We start from the raw sequence: 14,193 nt of genomic DNA on the forward strand, positions 1-14,193 counted from the left end.
ATAATCAAAATGCAGCATTGATCCCTTCCCCCCACCATCCAGAAACAACATGCAGAGTTGATCCCTTCCTCCATCTATAAACAAAATGCAGAGTTGATCCCTTCCCCATCTATGAACAAGATGCAGATTTGATCCCTTCCCCCATCTATAAAAAAATGCAGAGCTAATCCCTTCCCCCACCATCGATGAACAAAATGCAGAGTTGATCCCTTCCACCATCTATAAACAAAATGCAGAGTTGATCCCTTCCCCATCTATAAACAAAATGCAGAGTTGATGCCTCCGCCGCCATCTAGAAACAACATGCAGAGTTGACCCCTTCCCCATCTATGAACAAGATGCAGAGTTGATCCCTTCCCCATCTATAAACAAAAGGCAGAGTTGATCCATTCCCCAATCTAGAAACAAAATGCAGAGTTGATCCCTTCCCCCACCATCTAGAAACAAAATGCAGAGTTGAACGCTTCCCCCAACCAGAAACAAAATGCAGAGTTGATCCCTTCCCCCAACTAGAAACAAAATGCAGAGTTGATTATTCCCCCCACCATCTATAAACAAAACGCATAGTTGATCGCTACCCATATCTATAAACAAATTGCAGCATTGATCCCTTTCCCCCACCATCTAGAAACAACATGCAGAGTTGATCCCTTCCCCCATCTATAAACAAAATGCAGAGTTGATCCCTTCCCCATCTATAAACAAAATGCAGAGCTGATCCCTTCCCCCACCATCTATAAACAAAATGCAGAGTTGATCCCTTCCCCATCTATAAACAAAATGCAGAGCTGATCCCTTCCCCACCATCTATAAACAAAATGCAGAGTTGATCCCTTCCCGCATCTATAAACAAAATGCAGAGGTGATCACTACCCCATCTAGAAACAAAATGCAGAGTTGATCCCTTCCCCCCACCATCTATAAACAAAATGCAGAGTTGATCCCTTGCCTATTCTATGAACAAAAGGCAGAGTTGATCCTTTCCCCAATCTAGAAACAAAATTCAGAGTTGATCCCTTCCCCCACCATCTAGAAACAAAATGCAGAGTTGAACGCTTCCCCCAACCAGAAACAAAATGCAGAGTTGATTATTCCCCCCACAATCTAGAAAAAAAGCAGAGTTGATCCCTTCCCCATCTATAAACAAAATGCAGAGTTGATCCCTTCCCCCATCTATCAAAAAAAGCAGAGTTGATCCCTTCCCCATCTATAAACAAAATGCAGAGTTGATCCCTTCCCCACCATCTATAAACAAAATGCAGAGTTGATCCCTTCCCACATCTATAAACAAAATGCAGAGTTGATCACTACCCCATCTAGAAACAAAATGCAGAGTTGATCCCTTCCCCCCACCATCTATAAACAAAATGCAGAGTTGATCCCTTGCCTATTCTATGAACAAAAGGCAGAGTTGATCCTTTCCCCAATCTAGAAACAAAATTCAGAGTTGATCCCTTCCCCTACCATCTAGAAACAAAATGCAGAGTTGAACGCTTCCCCCAACCAGAAACAAAATGCAGAGTTGATTATTCCCCCCACAATCGAGAAAAAAAGCAGAGTTGATCCCTACCCCCCTCTATAAACAAAATGCAGAGTTGATCCATTCCCGCATCTATAAACAAAAAGCAGTGTTGATCCCTTCCCCATCTATAAACAAAATGCAGAGTTGATACCTTCCCTACCATCTAAAAACAAAATGCAGAGTTGACCCCTTCCCGCATCAGTAAACAAAATGCAGAGTTGATCCCTTCCCGCATCTATAAACAAAATGCAGAGCTGATCCCTTCCCGCATCTCTGAACAAAAGGCAGAATTGATCCTTTCCCCCATCTATAAACAAAATGCAGAGTTGATCCCTTCCCCATCTATAAACAAAATGCAGAGCTGATCCCTTCCCGCATCTATAAACAAAAACCAGAGTTGATCCCTACCCCCCTCGATAAACAAAATGCAGAGTTGATCCATTCCCGCATCTATAAACAAAAAGCAGTGTTGATCCCTTCCCCATCTGTAAACAAAATGCAGAGTTGATACCTTCCCTACCATCTAAAAACAAAATGCAGAGTTGACCCCTTCCCGCATCTATAAACAAAATGCAGAGTTGATCCCTTCCCGCATCTATAAACAAAATGCAGAGCTGATCCCTTCCCGCATCTATGAACAAAAGGCAGAATTGATCCTTTCCCCCATCTATAAACAAAATGCAGAGTTGATCCCTTCCCCATCTATAAACAAAATGCAGAGCTGATCCCTTCCCGCATCTATAAACAAAAAGCAGAGTTGATCACTACCCCATCTAGAAACAAAATGCAGAGTTGATCCCTTCCCCATCTATAAACAAAATGCAGAGCGGATCCCTTCCCGCATCTATAAACAAAAAGCAGAATTGATCCCTTCCCCATCTATAAACAAAATGCAGAGTTGATACCTTCAGGCATCTATAAACAAAAAGCAAAGTTGATCACTACCCCATCTAGAAACAAAATGCAGAGTTGATCCCCTCCCCCCACCATCTATAAACAAAATGCAGAGTTGATCCCTTCCCCATCTATAAACAAAATGCAGAGTTGATCCCTTGCCTATTCTATAAACAAAAGGCAGAGTTGATCCTTTCCCCAATCTAGAAACAAAATGCAGAGTTGATCCCTTCCCCCACCATCTAGAAACAAAATGCAGAGTTGAACGCTTCCCCCAACCAGAAACAAAATGCAGAGTTGATTATTCCCCCCACCATCTAGAAAAAAAGCAGAGTTGATCCCTACCCCCATCTATAAACAAAATGCAGAGTTGACCCCTTCCCGCATCTATAAACAAAATGCAGAGTTGATCCCTTCCCGCATCTATAAACAAAATGCAGAGCTGATCCCTTCCCGCATCTATGAACAAAAGGCAGAATTGATCCTTTCCCCCATCTATAAACAAAATGCAGAGTTGATCCCTTCCCCATCTATAAACAAAATGCAGAGCTGATCCCTTCCCGCATCTATAAACAAAAAGCAGAGTTGATCACTACCCCATCTAGAGACAAAATGCAGAGTTGATCCCTTCCCCATCTATAAACAAAATGTAGATCGGATCCCTTCCCGCATCTATAAACAAAAAGCAGAATTGATCCCTTCCCCATCTATAAACAAAATGCAGAGTTGATACCTTCCCCACCATCTATAAACAACATACAGAGTTGATCCCTTCCCGCATCTATAAACAAAATGCAGAGTTGATACCTTCCGGCATCTATAAACAAAAAGCAAAGTTGATCACTACCCCATCTAGAAACAAAATGCAGAGTTGATCCCCTCCCCCCACCATCTATAAACAAAATGCAGAGTTGATCCCTTCCCCATCTATAAACAAAAAGCAGTGTTGATCCCTTCCCCATCTATAAACAAAATGCAGAGTTGATCCCTACCCCCATCTATAAACAAAATGCAGAGTTGACCCCTTCCCGCATCTATAAACAAAATGCAGAGTTGATCCCTTCCCGCATCTATAAACAAAATGCAGAGCTGATCCCTTCCCGCATCTATGAACAAAAGGCAGAATTGATCCTTTCCCCCATCTATAAACAAAATGCAGAGTTGATACCTTCCCCACCATCTATAAACAACATGCAGAGTTGATCCCTTCCCGCATCTATAAACAAAATGCAGAGTTGATACCTTCCGGCATCTGTAAACAAAAAGAAAAGTTGATCACTACCCCATCTAGAAACAAAATGCAGAGTTGATCCCCTCCCTCCACCATCTATAAACAAACTGCAGAGTTGATCCCTTCCCCATCTATAAACAAAATGCAGAGTTGATCCCTTGCCTATTCTATAAACAAAAGGCAGAGTTGATCCTTTCCCCAATCTAGAAACAAAACCCAGAGTTGATCCCTTCCCCCACCATCTAGAAACAAAATGCAGAGTTGAACGCTTCCCCCAACCAGAAACAAAATGCAGAGTTGATTATTCCCCCCACCATCTAGAAAAAAAGCAGAGTTGATCCCTACCCCCATCTATAAACAAAATGCAGAGTTGATCCCTTCCCGCATCTATAAACAAAAAGCAGTGTTGATCCCTTCCCCATCTATAAACAAAATGCAGAGTTGATACCTTCCCTACCATCTATAAACAAAATGCAGAGTTGATCCCTTCCCGCATCTATAAACAAAATGCAGAGTTGATCCCTTCCCGCATCTATAAACAAAATGCAGAGTTGATCCCTTCCCCATCTATGAACAAAAGGCAGAATTGATCCTTTCCCCCATCTATAAACAAAATGCAGAGTTGATCCCTTCCCCATCTATAAACAAAATGCAGAGCTGATCCCTTCCCGCATCTATAAACAAAAAGCAGAGTTGATCACTACCCCATCTAGAAACAAAATGCAGAGTTGATCCCTTCCCCATCTATAAACAAAATGCAGAGCGGATCCCTTCCCGCATCTATAAACAAAAAGCAGAATTGATCCCTTCCCCATCTACAAACAAAATGCTGAGTTGATACCTTCCCCACCATCTATAAACAACATGCAGAGTTGATCCCTTCGAGCATCTATAAACAAAATGCAGAGTTGATACCTTCCGGCATCTATAAACAAAAAGCAAAGTTGATCACTACCCCATCTAGAAACAAAATGCAGAGTTGATCCCCTCCCCCCACCATCTATAAACAAAATGCAGAGTTGATCCCTTCCCCATCTATAAACAAAATGCAGGGTTGATCCCTTGCCTATTCTATAAACAAAAGGCAGAGTTGATCCTTTCCCCAATCTAGAAACAAAACGCAGAGTTGATCCCTTCCCCCACCATCTAGAAACAAAATGCAGAGTTGAACGCTTCCCCCAACCAGAAACAAAATGCAGAGTTGATTATTCCCCCCACCATCTAGAAAAAAGCAGAGTTGATCCCTACCCCATCTATAAACAAAATGCAGAGTTGATCCCTTCCCGCATCTATAAACAAAAAGCAGTGTTGATCCCTTCCCCATCTATAAACAAAATGCAGAGTTGATACCTTCCCTACCATCTATAAACAAAATGCAGAGTTGATCCCTTCCCGCATCTATAAACAAAATGCAGAGTTGATCCCTTCCCGCATCTATAAACAAAATGCAGAGCTGATCCCTTCCCCATCTATGAACAAAAGGCAGAGTTGATCCTTTCCCCCATCTATAAACAAAATGCAGAGTTGATCCCTTCCCCATCTATAAACAAAATGCAGAGCTGATCCCTTCCCGCATCTATAAACAAAAAGCAGAGTTGATCACTACCCCATCTAGAAACAAAATGCAGAGTTGATCCCTTCCCCATCTATAAACAAAATGCAGAGCTGATCCCTTCCCCATCAATAAACAAAAAGCAGAATTGATCCCTTCCCCATCTATAAACAAAATGCAGAGTTGATACCTTCCCCACCATCTATAAACAACATGCAGAGTTGATCCCTTCCCGCATCTATAAACAAAAAGCAAAGTTGATCACTACCCCATCTAGAAACAAAATGCAGAGTTGATACCTTCCGGCATCTATAAACAAAAAGCAAAGTTGATCACTACCCCATCTAGAAACAAAATGCAGAGTTGATCCCCTCCCCCCACCATCTATAAACAAAATGCAGAGTTGATCCCTTCCCCATCTATAAACAAAATGCAGAGTTGATCCCTTGCCTATTCTATAAACAAAAGGCAGAGTTGATCCTTTCCCCAATCTAGAAACAAAACGCAGAGTTGATCCCTTCCCCCACCATCTAGAAACAAAATGCAGAGTTGAATGCTTCCCCCAACCAGAAACAAAATGCAGAGTTGATTATTCCCCCCACCATCTAGAAAAAAAGCAGAGTTGATCCCTACCCCCATCTATAAACAAAATGCAGAGTTGATCCCTTCCCGCATCTATAAACAAAAAGCAGTGTTGATCCCTTCCCCATCTACAAACAAAATGCAGAGTTGATACCTTCCCTACCATCTATAAACAAAATGCAGAGTTGATCCCTTCCCGCATCTATAAACAAAATGCAGAGTTGATCCCTTCCCGCATCTATAAACAAAATGCAGAGGTGATCCCTTCCCCATCTATGAACAAAAGGCAGAGTTGATCCTTTCCCCCATCTATAAACAAAATGCAGAGTTGATCCCTTCCCCATCTCTAAACAAAATGCAGAGCTGATCCCTTCCCACATCTATAAACAAAAAGCAGAGTTGATCACTACCCCATCTAGAAACAAAATGCAGAGTTGATCCCTTCCCCATCTATAAACAAAATGCAGAGCTGATCCCTTCCCCATCAATAAACAAAAAGCAGAATTGATCCCTTCCCCATCTATAAACAAAATGCAGAGTTGATACCTTCCCCACCATCTATAAACAACATGCAGAGTTGATCCCTTCCCGCATCTATAAACAAAAAGCAAAGTTGATCACTACCCCATCTATAAACAAAATGCAGAGTTGATCCCCTCCCCCCACCATCTAAAAACAAAAAGCAAAGTTGATCACTACCCCATCTATAAACAAAATGCAGAGTTGATCCCCTCCCCCCACCATCTATAAACAAAATGCAGAGTTGATCCCTTCCCCATCTATAAACAAAATGCAGAGTTGATCCCTTGCCTATTCCATAAACAAAAGGCAGAGTTGATCCTTTCCCCAATCTAGAAACAAAATGCAGAGTTGATCCCTTCCCCCACCATCTAGAAACAAAATGCAGAGTTGATCCCTTCCCCCACCATCTGTAAACCACATGCAGAGTTGATCCCTTCCCCATCTAGAAACAAAATGCAGAGTTGATCCCTTCCCCCACCATCTATAAACAAAATGCAGAGTTGATCCCACCCCCACCATCTATAAACAAAATGCAGAGTTGATCCCCTCCCCCCACCATCTATAAACAAAATGCAGAGTTGATCCCTTCCCCATCTATAAACAAAATGCAGAGTTGATCCCTTGCCTATTCTATAAAAAAAGGCAGAGTTGATCCCTTCCGGATCTATAAACAAAATGCAGAGCTGGTCCCTTCCCGCATCTATAAACAAAAAGCAGAGTTGATCACTACCCCATCTAGAAACAAAATGCAGAGTTGATACCTTCCCCATCTATAAACAAAATGCAGAGCGGATCCCTTCCCGCATCTATAAACAAAATGCAGAGCTGATCCCTTCCCCATCTATGAACAAAAGGCAGAGTTGATCCTTTCCCCCATCTATAAACAAAATGCAGAGCTGATCCCTTCCCGCATCTATAAACAAAAATCAGAGTTGATCACTACCCCATCTAGAAACAAAATGCAGAGTTGATCCCTTCCCCATCTATAAACAAAATGCAGAGCTGATCCCTTCCCCATCAATAAACAAAAAGCAGAATTGATCCCTTCCCCATCTATAAACAAAATGCAGAGTTGATACCTTCCCCACCATCTATAAACAACATGCAGAGTTGATCCCTTCCCGCATCTATAAACAAAAAGCAAAGTTGATCACTACCCCATCTAGAAACAAAATGCAGAGTTGATCCCCTCCCCCCACCATCTAAAAACAAAAAGCAAAGTTGATCACTACCCCATCTATAAACAAAATGCAGAGTTGATCCCCTCCCCCCACCATCTATAAACAAAATGCAGAGTTGATCCCTTCCCCATCTATAAACAAAATGCAGAGTTGATCCCTTGCCTATTCCATAAACAAAAGGCAGAGTTGATCCTTTCCCCAATCTAGAAACAAAATGCAGAGTTGATCCCTTCCCCCACCATCTAGAAACAAAATGCAGAGTTGATTATTCCCCCCACCATCTAGAAAAAAGCAGAGTTGATCCCTACCCCCATCTATAAACAAAATGCAGAGTTGATCCCTTCCCCATCTATAAACAAAATGCAGAGCTGATCCCTTCCCCCACCATGTATAAACAAAATGCAGAGTTGATCTGTTCCCCCATCTAGAAACAAAATGCAGAGTTGATTATTCCCCCCACCATCTATAAACAAAAAGCAGAGTTGATCCCTTCCCGCATCTATAAACAAAATGCAGAGTTGATCCTTCCCCATCTTTAAACAAAATGCAGAGTTGATCCCTCCCCCCCACCATCTAGAAACAACATGCAGAGTTGATCCCTTCCCCACCATCTGGAAACCACATACAGAGTTGATCCCTTCTCCCATCTAGAAACAAAATGCAGAGTTGATCTCTTCCCCCACCATCTATAAACAAAATGCAGAGTTGATCCCTTCCCTCACCATCTATAAACAAAATGCAGAGTTGATCCCTTCCCCATCTATAAACAAAATGCAGAGTTGATCCCTTCCCCCACCATCTATAAACAAAATGCAGAGTTGATCCCTTCCCCCACCATCTAGAAACAACATGCAGAGTTGATCCCTTCTGCCATCTAGAAACAAAATGCAGAGTTGATCCCTTCCCCCACCATCTATAAACAAAATGCAGAGTTGATCCCTTCCCTCATCATCTATAAACAAAATGCAGAGTTGTTCACTTCCCCCCCCACCATCTAGAAACAACATGCAGAGTTGATCCCTTCCCCACCATCTATAAACAAAATGCAGAGTTGATCCCACCCCCACCATCTAGAAACAGAATGCAGAGTTGATCCCTTCCCCCACCATCTATAAACAAAAAGCAGAGTTGATCACTTCCCCATCTATAAACAAAATGCAGAGTTGATCCCTTCCCCGTCTATAATCAAAAAGCAGAGTTGATCCCTTCCCCATCTATAAACAAAATGCAGAGTTGATCCCTTCCCCACCATCTATAAACAAAATGCAGAGTTGATCCCTTCCCGCATCTATAAACAAAATGCAGAGTTGATCACTACCCCATCTAGAAACAAAATGCAGAGTTGATCCCTTCCCACCACCATCTATAAACAAAATGCAGAGTTGATCCCTTGCCTATTCTATGAACAAAAGGCAGAGTTGATCCTTTCCCCAATCTAGAAACAAAATTCGGAGTTGATCCCTTCCCCCACCATCTAGAAACAAAATGCAGAGTTGATACCTTCCCTACCATCTAAAAACAAAATGCAGAGTTGATCCCTTCCCGCATCTATAAACAAAATGCAGAGTTGATCCCTTCCCGCATCTATAAACAAAATGCAGAGCTGATCCCTTCCCGCATCTCTGAACAAAAGGCAGAATTGATCCTTTCCCCCATCTATAAACAAAATGCAGAGCTGATCCCTTCCCGCATCTATAAACAAAAAGCAGAGTTGATCACTACCCCATCTAGAAACAAAATGCAGAGTTGATCCCTTCCCCCACCATCTAGAAACAAAATGCAGAGTTGAACGCTTCCCCCAACCAGAAACAAAATGCAGAGTTGATTATTCCCCCCACCATCTAGAAAAAAAGCAGAGTTGATCCCTACCCCCATCTATAAACAAAATGCAGAGTTGATCCCTTCCCGCATCTATAAACAAAAAGCAGTGTTGATCCCTTCCCCATCTATAAACAAAATGCAGAGCTGCTCCCTTCCCGCATCTCTGAACAAAAGGCAGAATTGATCCTTTCCCCATCTATAAACAAAATGCAGAGTTGATCCCTTCCCCATCTATAAACAAAATGCAGAGCTGATCCCTTCCCGCATCTATAAACAAAAAGCAGAGTTGATCACTACCCCATCTAGAAACAAAATGCAGAGTTGATCCCTTCCCCATCTATAAACAAAATGCAGAGCGGATCCCTTCCCGCATCTATAAACAAAAAGCAGAATTGATCCCTTCCCCATCTATAAACAAAATGCAGAGTTGATACCTTCCCCACCATCTATAAACAACATGCAGAGTTGATCCCTTCCCGCATCTATAAACAAAATGCAGAGTTGATACCTTCCGGCATCTATAAACAAAAAGCAAAGTTGATCACTACCCCATCGAGAAACAAAATGCAGAGTTGATCCCCTCCCCCCACCATCTATAAACAAAATGCAGAGTTGATCCCTTCCCCATCTATAAACAAAATGCAGAGTTGATCCCTTGCCTATTCTATAAACAAAAGGCAGAGTTGATCCTTTCCCCAATCTAGAAACAAAATGCAGAGTTGATCCCTTCCCCCACCATCTATAAACAAAAAGCAGAGTTGATCACTACCCCATCTAGAAACAAAATGCAGAGTTGATCCCTTCCCCATCTATAAACAAAATGCAGAGCTGATCCCTTCCCCATCTATAAACAAAAAGCAGAATTGATCCCTTCCCCATCTATAAACAAAATGCAATGTTGATACCTTCCCCACCATCTATAAACAACATGCAGAGTTGATCCCTTCCCGCATCTATAAACAAAAAGAAAAGTTGATCACTACCCCATCTATAAACAAAATGCAGAGTTGATCCCTTCCCCATCTATAAACAAAATGCAGAGTTGATCCCTTGCCTATTCTATAAACAAAAGGCAGAGTTGATCCCTTCCCCATCTATAAACAAAATGCAGAGCTGATCCCTTCCCGCATCTATAAACAAAAAGCAGAGTTGATCACTACCCCATCTAGAAACAAAATGCAGAGTTGATCCCTTCCCCATCTATAAACAAAATGCAGAGCTGAACCCTTCCCCATCTATAAACAAAAAGCAGAATTGATCCCTTCCCCATCTATAAACAAAATGCAGTGTTGATACCTTCCCCACCATCTATAAACAACATGCAGAGTTGATCCCTTCCCGCATCTATAAACAAAATGAGGTGTTGATACCTTCCCCACCATCTATAAACAACATGCAGAGTTGATCCCTTCCCGCATCTATAAACAAAAAGAAAAGTTGATCACTACCCCATCTATAAACAAAATGCAGAGTTGATCCCTTCCCCGTCTATAAACAAAATGCAGAGTTGATCCCTTGCCTATTCTATAAACAAAAGGCAGAGTTGATCCCTTCCCCATCTATAAACAAAATGCAGAGCTGATCCCTTCCCGCATCTATAAACAAAAAGCAGAGTTGATCACTACCCCATCAAGAAACAAAATGCAGAGTTGATCCCTTCCCCATCTATAACAAAATGCAGAGCTGAACCCTTCCCCATCTATAAACAAAAAGCAGAATTGATCCCTTCCCCATCTATAAACAAAATGCAGTGTTGATACCTTCCCCACCATCTATAAACAACATGCAGAGTTGATCCCTTCCCGCATCTATAAACAAAAAGAAAAGTTGATCACTACCCCATCTAGAAACAAAATGCAGAGTTGATCCCCTCCCCCCACCATCTATAAACAAAAAGCAAAGTTGATCACTACCCCATCTATAAACAAAATGCAGAGTTGATCCCCTCCCCCCACCATCTATAAACAAAATGCAGAGTTGATCCCTTCCCCATCTATAAACAAAATGCAGAGTTGATCCCTTGCCTATTCTATAAAAAAAAGGCAGAGTTGATCCCTTCCCCATCTATAAACAAAATGCAGAGCTGGTCCCTTCCCGCATCTATAAACAAAAAGCAGAGTTGATCACTACCCCATCTAGAAACAAAATGCAGAGTTGATACCTTCCCCATCTATAAACAAAATGCAGAGCGGATCCCTTCCCGCATCTATAAACAAAATGCAGAGCTGATCCCTTCCCCATCTATGAACAAAAGGCAGAGTTGATCCTTTCCCCCATCTATAAACAAAATGCAGAGTTGATCCCTTCCCCATCTATAAACAAAATGCAGAGCTGATCCCTTCCCGCATCTATAAACAAAAATCAGAGTTGATCACTACCACATCTAGAAACAAAATGCAGAGTTGATCCCTTCCCCATCTATAAACAAAATGCAGAGCTGATCCCTTCCCCATCAATAAACAAAAGGCAGAATTGATCCCTTCCCCATCTATAAACAAAATGCAGAGTTGATACCTTCCCCACCATCTATAAACAACATGCAGAGTTGATCCCTTCCCGCATCTATAAACAAAAAGCAAAGTTGATCACTACCCCATCTAGAAACAAAATGCAGAGTTGATCCCCTCCCCCCACCATCTAAAAACAAAAAGCAAAGTTGATCACTACCCCATCTATAAACAAAATGCAGAGTTGATCCCCTCACCCCACCATCTATAAACAAAATGCAGAGTTGATCCCTTCCCCATCTATAAACAAAATGCAGAGTTGATCCCTTGCCTATTCCATAAACAAAAGGCAGAGTTGATCCCTTCCCCCACCATCTAGAAACAAAATGCAGAGTTGATTATTCCCCCCACCATCTAGAAAAAAGCAGAGTTGATCCCTACCCCCATCTATAAACAAAATGCAGAGTTGATCCCTTCCCCATCTATAAACAAAATGCAGAGCTGATCCCTTCCCCCACCATGTATAAACAAAATGCAGAGTTGATCTGTTCCCCCATCTAGAAACAAAATGCAGAGTTGATTATTCCCCCCACCATCTATAAACAAAAAGCAGAGTTGATCCCTTCCCCCATCTATAAACAAAATGCAGAGTTGATCCCTTCCCCATCTTTAAACAAAATGCAGAGTTGATCCCTCCCCCACCATCTAGAAACAACATGCAGAGTTGATCCCTTCCCCCACCATCTGGAAACCACATACAGAGTTGATCCCTTCTCCCATCTAGAAACAAAATGCAGAGTTGATCTCTTCCCCCACCATCTATAAACAAAATGCAGAGTTGATCCCTTCCCTCACCATCTATAAACAAAATGCAGAGTTGATCCCTTCCCCATCTATAAACAAAATGCAGAGTTGATCCCTTCCCCCACCATCTATCAACAAAATGCAGAGTTGATCCCTTCCCCCACCATCTAGAAACAACATGCAGAGTTGATCCCTTCTGCCATCTAGAAACAAAATGCAGAGTTGATCCCTTCCCCCACCATCTATAAACAAACTGCAGAGTTGATCCCTTCCCTCATCATCTATAAACAAAATGCAGAGTTGTTCACTTCCCCCCCACCATCTAGAAACAACATGCAGAGTTGATCCCTTCCCCCACCATCTGTAAACCACATGCAGAGTTGATCCCTTCCCCATCTAGAAACAAAATGCAGAGTTGATCCCTCCCCCCACCATCTATAAACAAAATGCAGAGTTGATCCCACCCCCACCATCTAGAAACAGACTGCAGAGTTGATCCCTTCCCCCACCATCTATAAACAAAAAGCAGAGTTGATCACTTCCCCATCTATAAACAAAATGCAGAGTTGATCCCTTCCCCATCTATAAACAAAAAGCAGAGTTGATCCCTTCCCCATCTATAAACAAAATGCAGAGTTGATCCCTTCCCCACCATCTATAAACAAAATGCAGAGTTGATCCCTTCCCGCATCTATAAACAAAATGCAGAGTTGATCACAACCCCATCTAGAAACAAAATGCAGAGTTGATCCCTTCCCACCACCATCTATAAACAAAATGCAGAGTTGATCCCTTGCCTATTCTATGAACAAAAGGCAGAGTTGATCCTTTCCCCAATCTAGAAACAAAATTCAGAGTTGATCCCTTCCCCCACCATCTAGAAACAAAATGCAGAGTTGAACGCTTCCCCCAACCAGAAACAAAATGCAGAGTTGATTATTCCCCCCACCATCTAGAAAAAAAAGCAGAGTTGATCCCTACCCCCCTCTATAAACAAAATGCAGAGTTGATCCATTCCCGCATCTATAAACAAAAAGCAGTGTTGATCCCTTCCCCATCTATAAGCAAAATGCAGAGTTGATACTTTCCCTACCATCTAAAAACAAAATGCAGAGTTGATCCCTTCCCGCATCTATAAACAAAATGCAGAGTTGATCCCTTCCCGCATCTATAAACAAAATGCAGAGCTGATCCCTTCCCGCATCTCTGAACAAAAGGCAGAATTGATCCTTTCCCCCATCTATAAACAAAATGCAGAGTTGATCCCTTCCCCATCTATAAACAAAATGCAGAGCTGATCCCTTCCCGCATCTATAAACAAAAAGCAGAGTTGATCACTACCCCATCTAGAAACAAAATGCAGAGTTGATCCCTTCCCCATCTATAAACAAAATGCAGAGCGGATCCCTTCCCGCATCTATAAACAAAAAGCAGAATTGACCCCTTCCCCATCTATAAACAAAATGCAGAGTTGATACCTTCCCCACCATCTATAAACAACATGCAGAGTTGATCCCTTCCCGCATCTATAAACAAAATGCAGAGTTGATACCTTCCGGCATCTATAAACAAAAAGCAAAGTTGATCACTACCCCATCGAGAAACAAAATGCAGAGTTGATCCCCTCCCCCCACCAT

This window comes from Heterodontus francisci, chromosome 4 (assembly GCF_036365525.1).
Source record: "Heterodontus francisci isolate sHetFra1 chromosome 4, sHetFra1.hap1, whole genome shotgun sequence".
Taxonomy (NCBI): domain Eukaryota; kingdom Metazoa; phylum Chordata; class Chondrichthyes; order Heterodontiformes; family Heterodontidae; genus Heterodontus; species Heterodontus francisci.